General features: G+C 37.6%; 1 protein-coding gene across 27 annotated transcripts in view; it reads left to right on the forward strand.

Annotated features, from left to right (window-relative positions):
- Positions 1-24,910, forward strand: part of MARCHF1 (membrane associated ring-CH-type finger 1) — a 239,569-nt gene that overhangs the window by 72,588 nt on the left and 142,071 nt on the right. For 26 of the 27 annotated variants that reach the window (XM_080591784.1, XM_080591783.1, XM_080591776.1 and 23 more), the window contains one exon: positions 1,620-1,698. The gene's annotated coding sequence lies outside the window, so the exon portion shown is untranslated. Of the gene's footprint in view, positions 1-1,619; positions 1,699-19,548; positions 24,396-24,910 lie in introns of those variants that run through there. The other variant, XM_080591772.1, reaches the window with a different exon arrangement.

Consider the following 24,910-nt stretch of genomic DNA (forward strand, 5'->3'; position numbering starts at 1 on the left):
CCAGTCGGTTGTTTGACAGTTCTAGAGCACTGTTAAAGAATTCTTTTGAGAGTAATGTGTGTTTGTTTTTAGGTATATTCTTTCATTATGAAACAAAATATATTTGATGTGTTTGTTGGTAATCCACTTTAAATATCACATGTGAATATCTTCCAGAATATATATATTTGTGTATTTTCTACTGGTTTAAGGTAGTTATGGAAAACAAGGAAAGTTTGAGGCAGGAATTACTGGGGAAGGTTTTATAGCCTCTGTTCTACAATTAAATGGATCAGAATGTCAGGAGTACTGTGTGTTGTTAGCTTTCAGCTATAACCTTTGTACGCCTTTTACACTAGGTAAAGCACAGTGAGATTGGCCTTTTTTTTTCATGCACCTCAGAAAAGACATTTCATGGGTGATTAATTATAACCTATTTTCAATTTATTCTAACCAGGGACCAGTTAAATAAAGCACTTTTACAGAATCACAGAATTGTTGAGGCTGGAAAGGACCTATTGAGATAGTGCAACACCCTGCTCAGCGCAGGGTCATCTTGAGCACGTTGTCTAGGACTCTGTCCAGTTGGGTTTTGAATATCTCCAAGGATGGACACTCTAAATAGCCTGGGCAACCTTTTCAAGTTTTTGACCACACTCAGAGTAAAAGGGAAAAAAAATGAAATTATATGTTTAAACAAGACTTCCTGTATTTTACTCTGGTCCTGTGTTCTTTTGTCCTTTTAGTGGATACCACTGGGAAGAGTGTAGTTCTGCCTTCCTTACTCTGCGCCCCTTCAGATGTTTATACACATTGATAAGATCACTCTGAGCCTTCTCTTCAAGCTCAAGGCCCTCGTTTCTATCAGCCTCTCCTCACAGAGAAGATGTCGCAGTCCCTTAATCACCTTCATGCCCTTTTATTCCTGTATGCATGTCTCTCGTACTGTGGAGCCTGGGATTGGGCCTGGCATTTTGCCTCACCAGTGCAGAGCAGAGAGGAATGGTCACTTCCTTCAACACGTTGGTGACACTCTGTAATGGAGCCCAGGTTGCTGGGAGCCTTCTTTGCTGTAAGGGCACGTTGCTGGCTCATGGTCAGCTAATTGTCAGGGTGTTGGACAAGCTCAATAGGTCCTTTGGAGTTGACAGCTCTGTACTATATATTTTATTTTTTGTTTAGCAAGCAAATATCTGTAAAAACATTATTAGTGAACAAATTACGTATTTTGGTCTTTTTGTTTTATTGAATTTTATATTTGATTAGTGTTTTGCAATTACTTGCACCTATATGTAAGAGGCTGCAAAAAGGCCTTTTCCACTAGCATGGCTAGCAAATGGAAAATCATGTATGGTTTTCTTGTGCTCAGGGAGATCAAAAATTAATCTCAGATCAATTTGAGAGTCTGCAGAAAGATGGATGGAAGTCAGTATCAGGCATAGGAGTTGGCAAACATTAATTAAAACTACCTTTCAAGTCCAGAAGCATTATGTTAGATTTGTACCACCTGAAAGACACCGGGATTAAAATATTTTTCAAAGTTTATTTCATCGCATGATTTAAGGCTATCGTGTATACATATATGACATTTCAGCATGATATGGCTAGTTTCACATGTGTCTTGTTTCTGTTTGTTCCAGGAAATGAACCCAGGAAGTAATGTGAAGGGACATGTGAAGCTCTGTCATAGCAGAAATTTACTAAAAGATTGCTTTGCGTGTAAGTTTTTATTTTCTGTTGTTAAATGCTAAGTTATATTCACATTACTGGAAAAAAAGATTGATTTTAGTATTTTGACTTGCAGCTTGAATGGGAAAAAAACCTTGCCAAAAGCCTTATGTTGAATTCCTGTCCTTATTTAATTTAGTGTATTTCAGTGAAGAGCAGATATTTTTCTCTTAATTATTTGAATCTAATGATTAAGTTTTTTTTATGTTGTATCATTACAGGTTACACATGCAGTTTGGTGCATGCTAAACTGCAATAGCTTATTTTTCAGAAACTCTGAACGAAAGGTAGAAAATGACTAAATTTGTATGAGAGTATGAAACTTTTCCATTCAAAAATTATTTAGCCAAGATTGCGCATGCAGATGCCTGCTGTGACTCAGACCTGTTACAGAATGATTATCTTTTCCCACAGTTATTAAATGATATGATAGTACCATTTACAGTCTTGCTATTTGTAGCAAAGTCTTTTCTTTAAGCTGTAGAGAAGGCATTTAATTTTCTGTACATGGCTTAACAAGCTCCACTTAAGAATTTAAACTTCTGTTTTCATCTTGAGTCTGGGTGTCTACGTCAAAATATTTAAGTGAGAGAGAGAGATGAACTTGCCCTCAGGTCACTACTGCAAGGGAAATGTTAGAAGCTCCATTTTGCACAAAGAAACAAAAGCATCAGAGTGACTATTGGTTTTTGCAGATTCATGTGTCTGGCAGAGCTGAGAACAGAATTCAAAAGCTGTTTGTCCCAGTCAAGATTTATTATTTGAAAATAAACTATGTGATGGGGAATTGTAATGGTTCATACATAGGCATTATACATAAATAGGTCTAAAATATATATATTGAAAGAAATAGGGAGTTTACAGGAAAAGTTTGCAAGCTGGAGTTGAACCAGTATATTAATTTTCGTCATTGTATAATTATTATAATTTAAGAAAGCATGATCTAATTAGCAAGTTCTTGAAAACTCTAGAAGGGACAGTATCAATGGTTAGTGTTTCAAAGTTGGCAATGCCTGTTAATACTTTAAAAATAACTATTCTTTTTTTTTTTTTTTTTTTTTTTTGTATCTGGCACTCTGAAAGAAGTAGCAATGCCTATTTCTGGGCATTGTGTAGGGAATTTGCAACAACCTGCAACTAAATTAAAACTTGCAAATGCTAATCTTCCACAATTCAAGCTCTTTATGAGGCATCAGAAAGTGTTTTGGTTTATTTCTAGTTTTCTTGAAAAAGTAATTCATTGTCTTAGTGTTTCTTTACTATTCTAACTGCTGAAACAACCACAAATTAAGTGCAGATACAAGAATATCTATTAGAAATTCGAATCTGAGTTCTGCTTTTTGTGTTGTAAAGTAAAAATTGGACATTATTGTCTTCATTCTATTACTTCTCTGTTATCCTAAGTGTATTAACATTGAAGCGTTTCCTTCCATTTTATCAAAGAATCTGGAGAGGGTATTCCAGGACATTTCAAGACTTCTGTGATTAGTTAAGGAAGAGAGAAGGGAAACTGCTGCTCTGATAATGCTGCCTTAATATCTGAATTTGTCAAATTTTTGGTATTATTTGCTAGATTTAATTACCTAGTATGCTTTGGGCAAGTGGATTTCCAGCATCTTAACAGTAGCATTAGAAACAAACTGAAAAGATGTGAGATGAAGTTAGAATTGGCTAACTTATTTGAACTCTATCATCTCTTTTTAATTTCTCTCTTCATCCCTTTGTCTGCCTGAGAAATGCACGTATTTCAAATGTGTGTGTGTGTATGTATATATATATATATATATGAGGTACACTTAGGTATGTATTCATTGAAGGTTAGGCAATAGGACAAAATACAGAAATGGGCTTGGAAAAGTCTTAGGGGAGAACATGGAGAGTAGTCATTTCATGGATACAATGGTAAAGCTGAGAGCTGTATTACATGTTGAGCACTGTAAGGTACACGTGTAGCCTTCCAGACAACAAGAGCATGTTTTTGACTCTTGGAAATAGCCAAATTCCCATCTAATTTAAACAGATCTGACTGTGTGTGAAAATAGCAGAAAATACATCTTTTTTTTTCTGGTATAAAATGTTTGCAAAAGCATATGATAGAACATGAAACATACAATATTGTTAAAATCTTCTATGTTTTTGGATGTGAAAATATGAGATATAGATCTAAATATTAAAAAACAACAACTTACTGACAACTTACTGATGTATTATTTAACAATTCAGTATTAATGGGAAATGTAAATGCATTTCAGTTCTTTTTATATGGATTTTTTATTTTACAAGCTAGTTGTTGGAAGCTATTAGATGTAGAAATGACCTTTTCCTCTAGTAGTGCATTATTGTTCATTACAGTATATTAAATGTGAGTCTGTTCTACTACTTTCCAGTCAGTGCCATGAAAAGAGATGCTAGATATGAACTACTGGTTGGATTTGTATGCTGTTTTATTAGCGGAGCAAAGTCCTCCACATAATGCTTTTCTTAGTTTTGCTTTGCCTGTGCAGGTATCAGCTATCTTATTCGTGCTTTAGGTTTTGTACTGAGGGTAACTTGCCTGCAGCCCCACTTTTAAAGTAGTCTGCCTTGAGTTGCATGCTGAAATTGCAGCTGGTTAAAGTTAGGAGACACGAATCCCAGCTTTTATGATTTCAGGTGCCCGCCACAGAAATGAAAACTGAATCTGGCTGCTGAGTAATCAGAATTGCAACAATTATTATTATTTTTTTTTCATTTCAAATACTAGTTCTCTATTACAATATAGTTGTAGATGGTTCTGAAGTCTGGATAGAGACCTGGCAATATGCAAGCATGAAGGCATATTTCCATCCCTTGCCTAAGAACTGATCCCATATTTACTCCCCCTAAATGCCAGTGAACCTCTTTCTGGTGAGTATTAAGAGCGAATGTTCTCATACGCCAGATATTAATGGAGTCTGGGCATTAATAAATGACAACAAAGGTACTGTAGTCCTAACCTCCATTGTCATAATTTTTGCGACTGTACAGAGCATTCTCATCTAGGTGTAACTTCACTTTTTCAGGAGTGCTGAAGATGCTTGTGCACTTGATGTAAAAATCCTTCATGCGGTATCATTCTTGTGTGGTATAGCAGGTTGCGTTGGAGACCAGGGATTTGAGAATTGAGGTGGGTTGCAGTGCAACTAAGGATGCCAAAAAAACATCTGCTTCTTATTCACATGGGCTAAAGAACTGCGTTTCATAGGAAGTGCTGTTACAGCTTGTTTTTCTGAAACCTGCTCTTCCAGAAATATAATTGTCACTCGTCCTTACCACTAGTGGACATTCATCCATCTCTAATTGGAGCTTGTAGTGCTTGTGCTGTTGGGTGTTCTGGCAAGAATGAGCAAAGGCTCCACTCCATCACTTTGCCAGGACACTGAAGTACTGTTTTGTGCATCTGGATTGTATGTGGTGGCATTACAGAGGGGAGGATGTGCTTTTCCTCTAGTCTATTTGTATGGAAGTGCTGTCAGGAACTTAATTTCTTAATTGTCTGTTTGTGCAATTTAGACCGTAGGTGTTTGAAAATGCTAAGGATATTGTTGAGAATTTCTGCAAATAATTCTTACTGGATAACCTGAGCAGGAATAAGCTTGCAAGATGATTAGATAAACATACTAGCAGTTCTGTAGGATAGACATCAGTCAATACAGATTTTTTTTTTTTAAGTGTTGGACATACTGTTTTCATTGTCTGCCCACTTTGACAGCACACGTCAAAGAGAAAGACTGAGAATAAGAGGAGAAAAGGTTCTAGAGATTGACTGTTGATCTAATAAGGGCCTAATAGAAGAAGTAATGAGGTATTTTCTGTGTGGAATAACTTCTGACTGGTACTATAGGCAGGCCAGAAGGAATAACATACCTTATTTAATCAATTAGATCTTACTTGGAGAGCTGTAGATAAGCAATTCTGGTTCTGTTTTCTTTGAATTATCTTTTGAATTGGTTGTCAATAAGTTAATGAAGCTATGGCAGCACTCTGTATTTTCACAGATGGCTGTACTGGCTAATTTCACATCCTATACATCTCTGTATTCAGTGCTAAATCTGTTCTCTTCCTGTTAAAGAAACCAGGGAAAATATCACATGGGCACGTCTCAAAGCAACATGTGTGTAGCTTTGTACTCAAGGCTGCAGCTGATTTTATAACTCATGTATCTGACCGTCATATTGGTATAAACAGAGAACAGATAGCATGTGAGGAAGAATATGGGTATGGTTATATGTTCTGAGTGCGGGTTGCTGAAAGAGAGAAATGGAACATTTTAAAACATGAGAGAGCTCCAAGTTCTTTGTCTCAAGTCTTTCTGCTAGAATAATTCAACGCTGCTAATTCAGATATTGATCAAAGTATTTGCTACACATTTCTTATATCTGGTAGTCTTACAAATACATTGATCAGTATTGTAAAACTGCCTTTCATGATATACACACAAGTAACTATATAACGTACTGAGATGTGTAGGTCATGGTGGCAATTATTTCATTTTGATCAATTTAGTAGTTATCACATTTTTCTTTCAAAGGGAATTGGCATATTTAATTTCTATTAATGTTAGCTGGTGAACAAATAAGAAAACAGAAATCTTTTTCTACCCTTTTTCACCCCGCAGCTGGGTTGTTCTATATTTAGCTAGTGACCGTTGACACTCCTGTCCTGTGCTTGTAAAATACCAAATCCTTTGCTATCTTAATAAACTCCATGTAAAATAAATAGTAGCACAAAGTATACTTCTATATGTTTATAGAAGCCATTCATTTTGACAGAAGTAAGAGCAGAAAAGTCCTGTTTACGCAGACAACAATGTGAATTGTTCCTCTCTATGAAAGGCACCTTTGCTGATGCACGATGACAAGAGTTCCTCATTTTCTCTAAATACTTCCCGTGCTGGATCTCTGCAGCTCTTGGCTTTTCCCACTACTCTTCTCATACCCTGGGAAAAAAAGTTTGAAATACCTTTTCTTGTTTTCCACTGAGAATACAGGATTGGGTCACTTTTTTGGAGATCCTGATGAGAGATCTTCCTACAGAAGATGAAACTAACCCAGATGAAAAGCCCAAAGTATGCTACCAAAATCAATAGTAAGAATTTAAACTGTATGTGATACTGGTGAAGAGCAGAGTTGATTTTATTATTGTAGAAGATTGTGAGACCCTAAGAGCACATTAATTTCCAAGGAGTGTTTTGCACAGCTCTAATTAAGGTTTCAGTGGTCACTGGAGATGAGTCTTTCACTGCTCTCCCTGTGTCTCTCTTTTGTCTTTCTGAACTAAACTTAGACTTGAACTTTAATCTTATATGCTACCTGGCTTATGCTTTTGTGTCAACTTCTGTGAATATATTCAGGGGAATGCAAGTTTTAATTTTAGCATTTTTGCATACTGTAAGCATCTTCCTGATCATAAACTTGTACAAAGGTATCTTGCAAGAATAAGAAGAATAAAATTATCGCAAAGGTCTTTCATCCTTTGCTTCATTACTTATTATGTAGTTTTTTTTTCTTTAAATAAAGCATGTACTGAGGAATATAAATTGATCTATCTGAACTGATGACACTAAGAAATACAACACCTGTTCATGGTGTTGCTTGTTAATTTATTCTGCTGAGGTATAATTTCATGCCTTGTTAAAATCAGACAGACACAGCTATGATTTGCTGAGGGTGGAATAACGGGACAGGCTTTGAGAAACTTTTGTGTCTTTTATAATGCTTGATACCAAATTTCTACCAGGAGTAATGAAAGCAATGGTCAAGAAAAAATGTCTTACAAATTAAATTTGATGACACAAGAAAAAAGTATGAATGCAACTAAACCAGAATATTTTATTACTTGGGTCAGTAAGCAGTCAGTGTTTTGCTTGAGGAGTAAATTTCCTACATCTCAGTCAGTGTCCGCATGCACGCGTAGTTACTGAAACAGTGCCAGTGATTTGGACACAACATTCATGAGCCAGTAGCCAGGCCTGCTTTAGTTTCTGGAGGTAAGGAAAGCTGGAGAATTTTGCAAGCTGCCTTGCAAATCGACGATCGCCATACGTGTGGCTTTCTCCTGCTTCGCTGTTCTGCCACGTGAGTTGTGAAGGGGACCGAAGTCAAGCTTTCGTTGTATCTGGACTCAGACATGTGCTCGAATAGTAATAAACCATAGTGTGTTCATTCCCACACATCAGTCAAGCTTCTTGAGGCGAGTGTTGCTGTTCCTGATGCTAAATAGGTCTGGCACCCGGCAAATGTATATCCGTGCACTCGCTTCTGGGGTACATCATTGGGGATGCCAGATATGGGGAAGTGGGGGTGAGGGGAGGAGAAGGCAGCATCCCTCAGGTGTTAATAATGCAAAGCTGAAAGGAGCTTTGCTAAGTTTCTGAGCCACAAATGCAGAGACGGAAATTACATTAGTCCCGCATAGCTTCCAGCTGAGGTTTGTATCTGAGAGGCTCCCTGATTTCTGCAGCACTGCAGCAGCAGCAGGTGGTTAAAGCACGGGTTCTGCCGGTCAGCCAGCTTCACCATGTGCCGTGCAGGTGCTTAGACCTCACAAGTCAGGTTTTGTGCAGTTCTGTTAGCACATACTCATTCATGATCAATATGCCACCCATTACTTACATTCCTGCTAACTGGTTAAAATTGTCCTTACACTGATAAAAAGGTGTATTGTACCTACAGCATCGGTATAATTCCCCCAAACTGCTCAGGTTACCTGCTAGCATCCTCAGTTCCTATGTTTGTTCCACCCGAAATGGTAGCATTTACACATTAAATCATCTTTGAACCTATTTCCCCATTAAACTGTCTTTTCTTGGAATGACTCCTGTTTACCTGAGAAGTGTTAATCTGTAATAGCTCTGCGAGTCGTCTTTTGTGGTTGTTCAGCATCAATGGCCGTGTTGCTCCGTATTTATTTTTCTGCTCTTATCTAAACAATGCTTTCGCTAGTATCTGAGATTGGGTATTGTTATGCTGTACATCTACAGCTCATAGTAGCTGCCTTGAGACAAAAAACTTGTGTTTCGGCCTCCCAGCAGCCAAAAGGTTCAGCTCCTGTATCAGTAATTTGGGCAGCGTGGAAGGGTTGTGCTGTCAGGGGGAAAGAGGAGGCTCGGCAGCCCCTCCTGAGTCCCTGTCCTGGGATGTTCACCTGTGGAGCTGAGAGCAGCTTGTTTTGCCCAGCGGCAGCAGAGCACTCCCGAGAAACCTCGTGCGGGTTGAGAAGCGACTTAGGATGTCTTTCCTTGTGTTGACGTGGCACAAAGCATTGCGCCTTCCTCCTCTGAAGGCAGATTTAAGGGCGACAGTCATGGGGAATGGCTTTCTGCAGGGTCGCTCTTGCCAGAGTTTACTGATACAGTCTGGGGAGCTGTAATGCCTGTGGCTTCCCGTGCCTTCCACAAAGCCTCTGAGGATAATTACAGGCGTTTTGTCAATGTAATGGACTGAAGCCACCACAGTTGTTATGGGCTGATTCATGCGAGAATGGTCTAGAGAGTCTCCATTTCTGCTGCCACTTCTGTAGTTTCCTGAAAAAAAGTATGATTTCTTGGCTTAAACTTCAATGGGAGAGGCAAATTGATAATTCTGTAACTGTTTTGATTGCAGTTTGTTGTTGTAGTCTGTTTAGAACAAGGCTGCACTGCGTGAGTCATAAGAATTTACTAGACAGAAAACAGAATTGTAATGTTAAGAGGTGCTTTTGCTTCACAAATAACTAGTTCTCAATGCACGTCAGGTCTATGTGGCTGGAAGCTTTTTTTAATCTTGTGTGTGTGCGCACATGCATTGTAAGGGCACTGCTTTTCAACTGTGCAGTAATCCGTCATAGGTTGCTTGAATTTTTAGATTCTGCATGACTTTTGTACTCCTCATACTCTAATATAGACCTTTTTATACAGGTCTTGCTTTGTAATACTTTCAAAGTGACCAAGACTACAACCAGAAGGGTTATTTAAGCAGCAAACTAACTAAAAAAGAAATCTGAAATGCCTGTCAAACTGATGAGAGGACAGTGTCAATAACAATGTTTCCTGTGTAAGTTTTTATTTTGTGATCAATCACTGTAAGAAGTCAGTAATCTAAAAGTACATAAGCTGAAAAATCTGGTCTGTGTTGCTGTCTGCAGCTTTCTGTTAACTATGAGCATTAACTGTTAACAGCAGCTTGTTTTTTTTTCTCGACTAGCCCAGCAGCGTACACAGTATGTGTGTGTGTATATATATATATATGTACACACATATATACATATTATCCAGAGGTGTGTAGAAGACCTTTAAAACAAGGTTTCGTGCAAGATCACCACCTCCCATTCCTAGCACAGCACAGCTGTTGGTGCTGCAGTCCCAGGCCTTGCCAGGTCCTGTACACGTACAAATGCAACCAAGGAGCTGAACTTGGCAGGGAAACTGCCAGAGATGCCAGTCTGTGTTCTAGCACCAGTGGGCTTTGTGGTTAGTTAGGAACTGGGCTGGTAACTATTGTCATCTGCTACAAACAGACCCTACCAAGACTCCCAGGCAGAGGAGCCCTGGACTCATACTGTTTATTTTTGGTGGGCTAAAGGGAAGAAAAATCCCTGTGCCCTTCCTGACTTTTTGTATCAATGCCAAATGTGAAGTCATGGTTGCATTGCTGCATGACAGCTTTTGAAAAGATTAATAAAATAAAGAGGAGAAATGATGGTTCTACCACTGTTGGTATTTGTGAGAGAGGATTAAATTCAAGTAGAAGTTTCCTACAGTCACAAATCCTTTATATCATTAAGGTTTGTTGTGTTTTTTAAAACGGAAGACAGAATTGCAGAATTAAAAGAAAAAAAAGGTGACATCCTGGGGGACAAGGGGAGGGGACAGATGAGAAATGCCTTGAGTAAAAATCTGGTAGTCTTGGTCAAGCAGGTTATCGGAGGGATCTGCAGAGTTTGTCCTGCAAACCAGCTAGAAATGGTCTCTGTTGAGAAGGAGCTGAATATCCAAAACAGAGAAGACTTATGCAGAAGCGGAGTTACAATGGGAGAAACAGATTAAAAGGAATTAAGTCATTCTTTTCTTTTTTTCTCTGGAAAATTTCTCTAATTTTCAGGTTTTTTTTTCACTCCACATAAAGCAGTTTTTAGAGATGTGCTCTAATAGGGTCACCACAAGTAATAGTTTTGTCATATTCGAGATATACATTTCAGTACAGCTGTAGTAATATATTATTATTATAAATTGGAACGGTGCCATGTAAAAACTTTGAAGCAGGCAGATGTGAAACCATCCAGAGAAATGTATTCACAACCAGTAATAATTAAAAATTATTATTTTATAAGCTCTCCCTAGTCTTATCTAAGACCTAAATTTGGATTTTGCCAACGTATCCTAGAAACACTTCTCCCAACAAAATGTCTAGTTGTCTGTTGATTCATAATGTCACGGTGGCCTGACCTACAACCTGCCGCTGAATTCTTGGCTGTGATGTTGTGCTTTAAGAGAATTCCATCCTTTTACAGTTTATGATTTTTTGTCCTTAAAGTTTCATTTAATAGGCCCTTCCTTTCCTAGTTTCCGTCCTGACAGAGTTCATCTACTTTTCCTCTGTATCATTCATTACTTGACTCCTTTTTTGCTCTTCATTCATCTCCCCCAATTAAATGGCCTGTCCTTCTCGTCTCTATTTCTACGGCTGGAAGTTGTGTAGATTCTGACTGTGTAAGTGAGCCTAATGGGTTGGGAGTGTTCCCAGTGAATATTTATGACCTTGTGACAGCTGTCTCTGTAAAACAGTGACAGTTTCCTCACAAAATGGAGAGAGCAATACATGACAGGCTTTCTGTTTCACTTGGGTTTTTAGCATAATTTTTGCCCATTCATCCTCCCTAGTCTCCCTTCTGTTGATTATGCAAAGCTTTGATTTGATCCTATTAGGTTGTATCTATAATACTCTCAGTTTGTTTACTTTAACGTGATTCATAGCTATGGGCTGCCTTGGTTGTGGCAATAAAAATACCCCAACACCCACAATTAATTGTGGTCTCTGAATGGAAGAAATAACTGGTGTTTGCAGACAGAAGTTGAGCATTGTTATTATTGCAAGAAGTGGGAGATGGAAGGGGCTATAAAGGTCCTTTCAAGTCAGTGAATTTATTCTCCCTTTGTCATTAAAAAGAAAAAAAAGAAGTCTGTTTATGTTGATTTGCCTAAAAGGTCTAATTTTAATAAGACCAGGTTTCTAATTTGCTAAATATGACATGCATATAAAGAAATAGTCTTTTCCTGGGGGAGTGTGTCCTGTCTAAATGGGTTGAAAATAAGGTTGTACAGTTGTAGCTTTTTTTTTTTTTTGAACATACCAGCTTATTCCCTCTCTCCATTTATCCTGTGTGTCCCAGTTGAAAGAATGTTTCTTAAAAAACAGCTTGCAAGGAAACTTGCAAAAAATAGTGAATGTTGGCTAAATGAAAAAATCACAACCATAATTGAACAGGCAGCTTATGGAACCAGACACTTAGAAGTGTGCCATCTACGGTTAGCAAGTTTGTTGAGTAAACTGGGCTGTGTAATTCAAAGGAGAACCCTTCTCAGCTTTTTGTTGCTCATTTACCCCCAGGAACTCATGCTTAGGGGACAGCAGGGGATTTCAGCACTTCTCTAAAGCAAATGGTTCCCAGAATTGCAGCCGTAAGGCGCCTGTGGAACTTGATCTAAAAACAGATTTGTACCTGCAATTAGTTGCATCCAGGGGTGGACTTCACAGCCTGTAGCAGAAAGGGAAAATTTATCTTTGCGTCATGAATGTAATGAAAGTCTTGACCCAGTGCCACTAATAGCTGTGCCTTAGGCACCACTAATAGCTGTGCCTGAGGTGCCACAATCCTGTGGCTCTGCTTTTTTAAGTAGTTAGGATAGCAACGTCTCCAGGCTGTGAAAAGGATTTCGTTCCTAGCTGGGTAATAGTGGAGAACAGAGCGGCTTCATTCATTCTTTGTGTCTTGTAGACATCGGGTTTCTAGAATTTTTGGTAAATGCATGTAACTGTGTTGTTATTATAGGTCTTATTGTCTGTTGTGTCACTTCAGGTTTCCTTAGTACCTTTTTTAACTGTGCTTTCTGTTGGAGATGAGAATTTCAGTGGGATAAGAGAGCTATGCTTTTTCATTTAACTTGGTTCAAGGTTACTGGTTATGCTGGAAAAAGCCAGTTGGATAAGATTTAGACTATAAAATACCTTGATAGACAGCTGAGGGTTATTGGAGTAGGTGAGCTAACTAGAATAAAATTCTAAAAGCTATTAAAGAAAATGATTTTTTTTTGGGGGGGGGGGGTAAATGATTCTTTAAGTATTAAAATCTATAAGTTTATCAATGGATGATAGTAGAAAAAGTGATAATCAGAACAGGATGTGCATAATTAGTTTTTGTGACTATTTAAAAGTACAGGATTAGTTCAAGGTGCTTTGAGACATATCTTTCTGGGAAACATGGAAATGTTATGCATGCAGCCTTTCCTGAAGGAATTTAATAGTGTTGCCTCCCACCCCCAGTGTTTGGCTGAAAAATGGAGATTTTGCTGACGTTAGGAAACGTTTGGTTTCCATTTCAAAAGCACTTTCTTAGATTTCTGTTTTTTTGACTGAACTGGTTCATTGCTATCATGAATCATGTTTGATATCTAATGTGCCTTTCTTACAGCAAGACCAACATTTAACTTAATTCTATTTGAAGAAAACTCAATCAAGGAGGAAATCTTCCAAGGATAGATTCAATCCATTACTAAGTAAAAAGGCTACAGTTTTCAAATGTCATCAGAGTGGGTTTTCCAAGGAATTTGGTGCCAAATTGTCTTCAAAATACAGTGGGGCAAGGCTTTTAACTTATTTCAAATCTTGAGGAAACCCAGAGACGGATCCTATTTTTATGCACTAAATAAGTTTTACCCAAAGAGCATGATCTTTTACATGCAGAATTCAGAAATGCTCTCTTATAAGTTTTATTGTTTGCAAGTCCTTATCTTTTACACCGCAGTTATTAGCATGTTTCTCATTTGATGTCTATTAAACTGACACAGTATAGTCTTATAGTGATATTGTCCAAAGCCTTTATTCATTTCAGTGATGTTGGATTTCCCTAGTTTTGAGCATGAACAAGTGAATAAGGTACTTGACAGTCCTACAACAAAATAAGGTAATATTCTCTGCAGTGTGATGATGCAATGTGCCTCATAATTCGTCAGGTTTCCAGGTGGCTGCTTAACCCTGGTACTATGATAGTGAGCTATTGGAAAACAATCTTATTTTCATGAAGCTGAGCTGTGAAAGGGGGTTGGGGGTATTCTTTTGCAGAGTATAAATAGCGCAAGAGCCGTTGCTGGTGTGTGGAAGTCACTCTGCTGCTGAATTTTGAGGAACTGTGAAATTTAAGCTTCCATATAGGGATGCTGTCTTCTTACACGGACTTCTGAACAGGGACAGATTTTACGTTGTAGTGAGCACAAAACGTCCATGTAGAGAAAACAGTCTTAAGAATTTCATCTTCTGCTATCTTTTTCTATTTACTGATTATTTCCCGACCAGAGGCTTTACAGGTTTTTATAAAATGTTATTTTACACCCTAAATTCCTAGTGAATCTTAGAACTGTTCTTCTTAAAAAATTGATGTGATAATTACTAATATGGTAAGTACAATACAAAATATCAAGATGTGTGTGATGTGAAGAAACTGGCTAGCTCACAGCATAAGGAAGAGGGGGCAGGCTGGTAAATCTTACTTTACTACAATCCTGAGAATGAATTTCAATAGCTGTTTTTAAGCAGGAGGTCAGACAAATCTGACCATCTTTTTTTAAATTAAAGTTTGTATTGATCTCTTCTGACTGTCTTAAAAACACAGTTTTTCAGTGGGATGTTATGCTTGTTTAGTTCAAAAATATTTGTGGGAAGGTTGACTTCATAACGTGTATTGCACAGCAGCTGTAACTTTTGTCCTGCTTGTTGTTGATTACGTGGGCAAGCGATGAAAAATCATGCTCACCAAAGGTAAAACAGCTGGGCAGGGAAGCTCACCACTCTGAAGTGCCTACTGAAACTTAAAGAATGGGTCTTCTCAGGTTGGCTTTTATCCCAGTGCTTAAGTACTGGTGGTTTTTGTAGTATCCTCACATTGCACAGAAGTTCACAATAAAAAGTTACTTTCACGTGGTATTGAGGAGTGTTCAGTTTTTCATTGAATCTTGAAGGAACAAATAAATGTAATAGCACATTAAGTTTAACCTCATCTTTGAAAGCAAAGCATCCAGGTAGACATCAGATAAACATTGCAAGAGAGATTTAATTATTCTTTTAGGAAGCTGATAATGGGTATGCAAACATATGTAATTTAAGTCTGTGGTAGGGTTATGCTAATTGGAGATAGTTATGTATACTTAATGTATATAATATGCAGAAATATCTAGAGAGAGTTGCAGAGATTTGTCTGACTGCGTATGTTGAAAGGTGCTTTTACTTGAGGAAGTAATTTTATTGTCCTCTGTCCTCCTGCCCACACCCAAATTACCACTACTATACCCCTGAGTTCATGGGATAGTAACAGGCGAAACTCTTGGTTACTTGATCAATGAGCACCGTGCAAAAAACTGACTAGCTCTTACTTTAGTACATCTCTTTGCATAATGTTGATAAGTTTCTTGGTGACCATCAGACCCACTGGAACAGAAGCTTGAGGAATGAATTTTCTGAATCTGAGTCCCCTAAAATTTGAAACAACTCTATTGTGATAGACAACTCAAATGTAATCTGGCAGTGTCCATCTAAGTGTAACAACTAATTACAGAATTTTGTAAGCATCATAACAATAAATTAAATTTGATTAGAAATAAGTACCCTTTGTTTGGTTATCTGGCTTAGCTTTTGGTATACATCCGTTAGGTGAAACTAAATGTCATGTTTTTTGACTTGTCTTTTAAAATACTTTGGAGTTCTCTTTATCTGGAGAAGATAAAGAGGGACAGAGAAGAAAAGGCTAGTGTATGTTTGCATGTGTAGGAGAATGCTGTAGCATGTGTTTCTAAACTTAATTATCTTTATTTAATCAGAAATGTATTCCATGTTTGTTAAAGAAGCAATGTCTTCTGATTACATTAGACTTCTCAGGCATGTAGAGTTTCAGCCAGGGAATGTGCTTTTTTTTGAACTCAGTCAGCAACCCTTAGAAAAAAATGTTTAATTAACTTTTTGCCAAAGTCAATATAGTCTATTATACTCAGAAGGCTGGATGAGCTCCCTCTGGTGGCTCATTTACATTGAAGTTCTCTTTGCTTTACTTACATATCGGTTTACTCAGGCAAACAAGGCTGCTGACCTCATATATCAGTCAGGCATCAGTTCCTTGTGGGCTTACTTTTTAATTGAAAAACATCAATAATTTTCTTACATAATGAAACACCAGCATTTAAATTCACAGCAGTTTCAGTTTGTTAGCAAAAGAAGTAAAGAGATACTGGGTAACAAAGTAAGCAAATAAAACGGAATTTACTTCCTTCTAAGTAGAAATTGCACGATAGGTGGCAATAATTTAGGATTGGTACCCATTTACAGTGGCTCAGATTTTAGTCTTAAATTTGTGAAATATTTCAATATTAAACACAGTTTTTCAAGAACGTGAAGTCTGTGTTTTCAAAATGATTTAATCCTATGCCTGAATCACAATTTAAGGTAAAATCAATCTCAGTATTAGAGTTCATTTAATCTGTTTCATAGCATTAAGGAGAAGCATAATACATCTCACTTGCGTATGGTCTTCTTAAAATTATAAGGCTAGAAAATTTTGTGGGTCAAAACCACCACTGAGTTTAAAGGGAATTTGCCACCTCTGTAATGTAAATCTCCACAGATCTTTTCAAACTCCTTGCTGTTCTAATTTAACGGTATCTTTATCATCTTGGCAATCAACCATCCTCCCTCTGAAGCATGAGGAGAAGGTTCAAAGCCAAACAACATGCAGACTGGATGTAAGGCTAAAAACTTCCTCAATATAGAAGATTTCTTTTATTGAACCATTTTCAATAAAAGCTGGTTATGGAATAGTGTGTGTATATATATATATATATATATATATAAACAACAGAGAAATGGTAGTTCTTGGAATACGAGTATTTAGCCAGAGATAAAACTCTAGCCATGCGTTTCTGAAGGAGGGGAAGACGAAGGGGTCACTGTAAATGAGAACAGGAGGGAATTGGCGGTGTTTTAAGTCTACAAGACAGAGAGATAAAGTAAAGGAAAAAATGCAGTATAATAAGCAATAGGCACCTGTAGGAAGTTGATAAAAATATATTATAAAAAGTGTTTTGAATGAATATTCATGTGAATTTTTAATCAGTATCTTGTATTTTTTCAAGTCCCTTGAGCATTCCAGCACCTGAGGTTCACAAAGCAGCTAATGCTCAGCAAACATGAAAGATGTTATCTGAAAGTAAACTTCTGATATTCACACAGATGGACCTGGCTGGGAGGTTTTATTTTCGATCACAAATTGTGCATGTGTCTTCATTCTTTGTCAAATAATGATAGAGTGCACGATTCATGTTGTAATCTCAAGAATACTGGGCACCTGAATGTGCATAAAGCAGACAGACAAAAACACCACCACCAAAAAGCCACCCTTGGTTGTACTGTTTAATTATATGTAGCCAGTAACAGCAGCAGGTGGGCTAGCAAATAACTTCCTGTTGTGCAGGTTTTTTTAGAGAAGTTTCCCGCTGTCTGAATTCAGCATATCCTTTATGCTGGCGGTCAGCTCTGGGAGAAGTGAAAAGACTAATGTTTGAGGTAATTACTGGTGTAACTTGTTCCAAACTAAGAAGAATTGGAAATAGCCCGCTTGGTGCATGCTGGCACCACGTGTATGCTTTTGCAGCTGATGGTAATTAGCGTTCTGTAGTTATCCTTTGACTAGGAAATACACAGGTCCTTCTTATCCAACTGTACTAAAGGCTGCTACCAGCCTTCCTTTTGCTGTTCTATGTGAGCCATGACCTTGTTCCTTGCACTACTGAACTTCATCTTTTTTCTAATGCTCGTGTCTAGAAGACTTTCGAGGTTTTCTGTATAGTGCCTCTGTGTCGGCTGACAGCTTTGAATCTTGGCCAAGAACTTATGTCCAATCTTGTTGAGTAACACCATTACTCTTTAAGATTGCTGGATTCAAGTTTGCAGCATTTAACCTAAGACTAAGCAGATGGATTCCACTGCTTGCTGTGTTTTGATGTTCGTCATAAAGATTGTTAACCACTTTCTGTAGAGAGCTAAGTTAAAACACCTTTTACATGTTATGTCATTAAGAAGTGACCTAATAAAGAATGAAAAATAATGCTGTAGGTGGCAATGTGTATGTTTATCCTCTATCTTTAGTACTTTTAGTAAGTTATTTTTTTCTGTTGTAATCATAACCCAATAACTCGGTAGGTGTTTGCTGGACAGCTAGACTCACGTGTGGTCTGAAGTAGTATGTGGACAGCAGTGTTTTAATTTTTGACACTTCATTTTGTTACAGTGTTTTTACAGAGCATTTTGGAGAAAGAAGCATCCCAAAAACTTAGGGCTGCTGTGGTTTTGTGCAATCTTTCAAGAAATCTTACCACTTATATGCATATTGCATTTATTACATATTCAAGATGGACTGATGTTAGCTGCAAACCTTGCTGGGTTGGGGCCTGGAGATTTGTTGAATGGTGTTCCTGCACTGTGTTGTCTGAAGTTGTACATTGTTTTCCAAAAACACTCAGCATATTTACAGAAAAAATGTAAAAGATGGGTATATTTGCAGAAAGGAGCCTCGACTAATAGAAATTAAAGGCAAGCATCTATAATGAGTTGTTCACTACTAAGCAAAGCAGCGGAGATGGGACAGTCTCAGGCTGCTCCTCTTGACACCCGCATTTGGAATTGTGTATTTGCTGCGCTTATGAGCCAGAACATTTGGCAGGCAGTACCTGTAGTAGTCTGTGACTTGAGGGAGGCTGATGTGCTGAAGATCTGTTATTTGAAGTGAATGTCATTTGAAGGTGTCTGCCTATAGCATAGCAATGGTAGGAGACAAAGGCAGTAGTGACTCTCAATGCAGCTTTGGTCCTTAATTTCACTGTTTACTGCCTCTCTCTGCAGTTACTGCTTACTATCATACTTTTATTTCCCGTAGACTAGTCCCAAATATAATCCAAACCATTCCTGGTCTTAATTACCAAAATAAAATAGAATTAATGAATTTGTGCACCTCTTAAAAACAAAAACAAAAAGAGCACCCCTGCAGGACCAAAATCAGGTAATAACTTAAATCTTTATGAAAGCCATGGGGCAGTCGCTGTCTCTTTGGTACCAGCACTCAACAAATTTCTTATACAAATTTTGTGAATGCATTTGTATTCCTGTTCTCAAACTAATCTACAGGAAACTGTGCAGTTACAGTGGCTCTTGTTTCATTGGTGGAAATCTAACATCAGATATATTTTTCCATGGCAGCAGTCTGCAGGTTTATTTGATGCAACAGGCACATTTTAATAAGGCACTCTCTTTTCAGCTATTAGGTTTTATTTTTTAATTTGCATTTAAAAATTTGCTTCCATGTTTGCACTGACTTCTTTTTCAGTTTCTTTACAGAGGAAAAAGACCTGTGCTTAGTAATGCTGCTAGTGAGATGATGTGAAGGAATGTGCAATATCCTATGAGTAGCAGGATAGAATAAATATCCCAAACCGTTCATTTATTTAAATTTTTAATTGATTACTTCTTTAATGCTTGTAATGCACTTTTATTCATAATATGTCAAGTGTTACTTCTCAGCACTTCATTCAATAATGAACCTAAAGGTGGGCAAAGGGAAAGGCTGCAAAAAAAAATCCTAAGGATCTGATAACATGATGGCTACATTCAAGTCTATATATGTCAATTCCACATAGTGACTTCTGATATGACATCTCACAGCCATTTGGTGTTCTGACGTGCAAAGAAAATGAATTCTATTCACGTTGTTTAAACAACTTTTAAAATTTTGCTTTTTATGAGACTTCACTTGCACCAGAATTCTGCTTAAAGTGCTTCCACTCCTGAGGTTCCTCTGTTGGACGCCAGCACGTGGTGTAGAACAATGCAGAACCAGACATACTGGTCCAGATAGCAGTGAAGAACAGGTTTTCCCATTCAGAGGAAAAGATTTCTGTAATTCAGTGCATATTGCTTTGAAATATTTGGACATTTAAAAATAATTACACCCCTCAATTGTATTTGCTTAAAAATATCTTTCCTATTTGTCCTAATTCTAGGATTAATTTTGCACTGCTATAGGTTTTAACTTTTACTTTCTTTCTTTTGAACTGTGAGGAATGGGAGAAGATCTAAGGGAATTTTTCATTTATTTAAAAGTTTCATTTGGTTCTGGTGTCACGTAACTTGAGGATGCTGTGAAACCCAAGGGATTAGTTTACATCAGTCTTGTTTGGTCTGCTTTAGATAACTGCTACATGCATTTTTAATTTAGGTGGCAGAAACTTTTGCTAGTTAGTGACAGAACTTCATCCCAGTTGATCATTATCTAGTATAGGTATCCACTTCCACAGCTGCTGTGATGATCAGGCTTGCTTCTCTGTACCTACAATGCAAATGTGGGACAGGTTGAAAGGCACAACAGGTAGCCTGCATAAAACTCGCTAATATAGGTGAGCTTTGTGTTTTCGTTTCTTTTTCCTCTCAAAAGTTAATATAAGAGAGTAACTGCTATTTTAGGAGAAAGAAAACCACCCAAATTATTTGTGAGTGAGTGATCTCCTTTTCTGACTTTTCCTTCCTTGTATAACATTGTAAATTTTATACTGATTTTATATGTGGAGATTGCTTTATTCTGAAATTTCTGAAGAAAAGAACAAATTGTGTTTAAAGGGTATCATTGGGGATATTTATATATATTTGTGTATGTGTGTGTTAATAAATACAGGTGCACGAATACATACTTGGTGTGTAACCTTAATTTATAGCTGTGTGCTGATATACTTATGACAGGCTGACATCAAATTTCATTTAAAACTGTAGGCAGGGTTCTTTTCATTAGGACCTATCTATAAATTCTTTCTAAACGTGCCTCCTGATGATACCCTTTTTTATTATTAATTGTATGTAGTTATGTGCTTGACCCTTTTGTAATTTTGTCATCTCTGCAAGTCAGAGGTGAGAGTCTCAGTTGCTTTGATGCACTTGTTAGTATCAGAGGGAAATGGAGTGGTTCCTTTTCAGAAATTTTGGTTTACAGATGGCTTTGTACTTCATACAAGAGTACATCTAGGAGTGCTGTGCATCGAAGTGTGGTAACGGAACATCATCCAGTCCAGCCTCTTTTGATAAAACCACACTATTTTGTTGTCTTCTTAAATAAAGTTGCTATGAGATCAGGTGAGGTAGTTGAGTTACACTTACTCTTTGTAAGTTTCTCAATAATAAAGTGATAGTAATATAGTTGCCGAAGGCAATATATATTAAAGTTACCCTTGAGGACACTGGAGGGATAGAGTAGAGGTCAGGTGAGATGTTTAGAGTGTATAGGAAACATGGTAATAGGTGTGGAAACATTTATGAGGCTGTATGATCTCACCAGGTCGATAGTGTGTGTAAGGAGCAGAGGGAGTGCAGTATATGCAGGGTGTGTAACTTTTCTGCACTATTTCTGAATACAGTGAAACACATTCCTAGATGCCAGATCAATAGGCTGTAAGTCTGTACCTTTTCTTATATCGTACATCATAGCCAATGTTTCTTTTTGACAAATGCAGAATCTACCCTACCAACATCTAAGCACTTAATGTCTACAAATGCTTATTTTTTCAAAATTCATCATAGCTTTTGGCTTAAAGACCATATAGAGGATTGATGGCTACAGTACATCTTATCTAAAGATGATTTTATGCTGAGTAAAAATGAATTACCTGTTGCTGATAGTGTTTTTTATGCAGGGGTTGCACCATGAACTATATTTGGTCAGATTCACTTCACTGCATTGGGCTTGTGTGAATGAATATGGGTAACTGAAAGCTGGGTGGGGTCCTTGGGCTTCTCTGAATCAGGATTAATAGTGTTTTAAACTGTAGGTGAAAAGGGGGTACTTCTCTGGGGGGGTTACTTGCTTCGGGAGCTCTTGAGTGTGGATTGCTTTTTGTGTAATTTAAATCAGTTACTAACAAATCGCCCAAAACCTAGCTGTCTTCTCTGACACATCATCTTCACCTGCTCCAGATCACCAGTTCTACTGTGTTACTGGCACCCTTCAAGGCTGAAGCACCAGCTAGCTGCTTGGTGCTGCAGGAGCAGGCCTCACCCAGGCCGCCATTACGCGGTGCTTTGGGTGAGGCACGGCGCTGCAGCTCCAGCCTGCTGGGCTGAGCGTCTGCTGAAAATAATACTGCTTGGACAGAGCACCCACACTGACCACCGGGTGGAATGAGTGCAGGTTAACATGTTTTCCAAGTGGTACATAATATATACTTCTCTCTATATAACATATATAGGTAACACATCAATATATAATATATATATAATTTTATAGAAGATATAGATATAAAATTACTTCATAGGATTTAAAAAAAAAAACACAAACAAAGAAAAACTAAAATCTATAGATATAAAATCTATATATAGAATGCATAGATAAAAAATCACTTCATAAGATCTTACTTTATAGGTAATTCATAACTTTAAAGGATCTGAGTAGAGTTAAAGGGTGCAGTAGAGTCCTGTAGAGCAAGGGAGACAAGACCTGGGATCTGACACAAGGTTTACATTTTCCATCTGCCTTCAGGCTTACACCTCTTCATCCTCTGCTCACTCTTTTGTAGCAGGGCTGTGCTCGGCTCCAGGTGGTCAAGCTCTGAGATGGGGTAGGAAGTGACTGAGGGGAACACAGAAGGCTGCAAGTCATCCTCTAACTGTTAGGAAGCACTTAGGAACTCTAAAAATAGATTGTAAATTGAAATGAATTTTGTTTCTTCTCCATGAGGCATTCTGATACAGCACTGCTGTTAGGAGAGGATAGGTATATTAACATTGGATGCAAAAGCCTTACATTTTCTAATTCTATATATTTTACCTGAAAAAGCAGAGAGGAAACACAAAACTAGAGTGTGGGACAGAAAAATGATCCCAGTCCCATGTCTGCCATTGACTTCTATGGTGTGCTTTTGGGTATGTCCTGTAGCCTCCAACAGCCTGCTTAATTTTGAAGCAGTGCTGCTCTCCACATTTCTACACACAGTGTTTGGCACCTTGGTGGTTTTGGGCTTGGTTAAGCACACTGGCTCTGAGTCTTCTGGGTGGGAAGTAAATTATTCAGCGTATGTACAGCGTGGGCAATGTCATGCTAATCTGAAATCTTGACATGGGGAAGAAATGCAACTAGTAAATCAGTTAAGCAGCATGCAAATATGGACTTGCTTAATGGTAATGTATATCCCTTGCTCTGGATCAGATTTTTTGTTCTGTAGTTGTTAATGGCATTGATAAGTTCACTTAGGGGGGAAAGGGGCCACAAGATTTAGTCATTTTAAAAAGAACTAAGCACATCACACCGTATAAGGTCTTTATTTTAGCTAATTCAGAAAGACATAGATGGGATTAAAGAGATTACTGGTTAACCTAGAAATCTCTGACTTGACACTCAAGTTCAGGTGATTTAAAATGCAGAATTATTGCCACAGTATCAAAAAGGAGCTTGACTTAAAAAAAAAAAAAAAAATTAATTAGACATGGAAAGACACTACCAGAAAGGTCATTTTAATACCTCAAAACAACTAGTTTTCTACCAATGCTTTTAGCAAAGAGGTAGGTGATTAGCATGATAAAGCAGGGCCATATTTAGGGATTCTTTCCTCACAGGAAAGAAAAGAGTTTATCTGTAGCTTTAAAACTTTCTCTTAAGCTAAAAAGGAATTTCCTTTACGTTTTAGTACAGTGTAAGGTTAACAGTTAAACTTTACCAGTCTGGTATATGACATTTCTTGTCTTTGAATACTGTCAAAATATGTCATTGTATTGCACCTGTTTTCATAAGCAGGAGCTTGCCTTTTTTCCTTCATTTATATTTAAAATTCAGAAAGATCTTCCTGTGTACATTATAAGCTGTGTAAACATACATTCAAACTAACTTGGGAATATCAGAGAGTAAGGATGGAATAAACATGTAAAATATAACTAAAAGTCTGTAAAGGAACAGTGTAAATGGCAATAGACTTCATTTTCTTCTTTGTAGATAGATTTCATTAGTACAGCTGTATGTATGATGTGCAGAAGTACATGCACACATCTTGCAGCATCTGTAAACTCTCCTACAGGTTACAGTGCTTTGTTAATGCATCTGATAAACCCTTGTGCTAGATTACATTAATATACCTTAGTTTAACCTGGTGATATAAAACTGGGATGGCAGAGTAAACCAGCTCCCACCTTCTCTCAGCTTTGTCTCTTGTAAGCTCTGTTAACTCGGACTGAGAAATAGTAACTAAAATATCGGAGTGGTGAATCAACAGTGTGATAAATCCTCCCCACGTTGTTTTGTAGGAAAATCCAGGCTGTATGCAATGCAATCGTTTCCTGATAGAACTTAAAATGCAATTGTATAATACATACAGTAAAATAGAAATAAAGATGGTTTATTCCAAGGCCAAGGTAATACTTTTTTTTTTTTTAAATTCTTTTTAAATTGACAACATCTTAAGACATTGTTGGTGTTTGCTCTGTTTTTTTTTTTTTCCCCACTTTCATTCCTGTATTATTTATACAGTGCTATTTGATTTCTGATCTAAGTATTTCTTATTCTAAAATCAAAATCTGTTTTGCATGCATTCTTAATATTCATCAAGACTTGTAAATATTTGTAAGAGGTGTAGATGTCATAAAAGTTTTCTTTCTTCGTACCTATTTTTGTAATACAGCACCTTGGATATTCTTCTATTGTTTTGCATTTTGGGAGCAGGGGAGGGGGTGAGAGTTTTCCTGGGTGTTTTCCTTTTTACAGCTGAGAGGAATAGGAGCAGCTGGGTGGGGAAAGCTCACGTACTTGTGCAGGGCGTGTGACTACTGTAAAGACACGTGTGCCTGCCTTTGACGTCCCCTGCTGAGCTGCTACTGGGGATGTCTCAGGAGAAGGAGAGCACAGCAAAGGGTTAACTTCGTACTGTCAG

The sequence above is a fragment of the Anser brachyrhynchus genome, assembly GCF_964034855.1.
Source record: "Anser brachyrhynchus genome assembly, chromosome: 4".
In the NCBI taxonomy this organism is placed as follows: Eukaryota; Metazoa; Chordata; class Aves; order Anseriformes; family Anatidae; genus Anser; species Anser brachyrhynchus.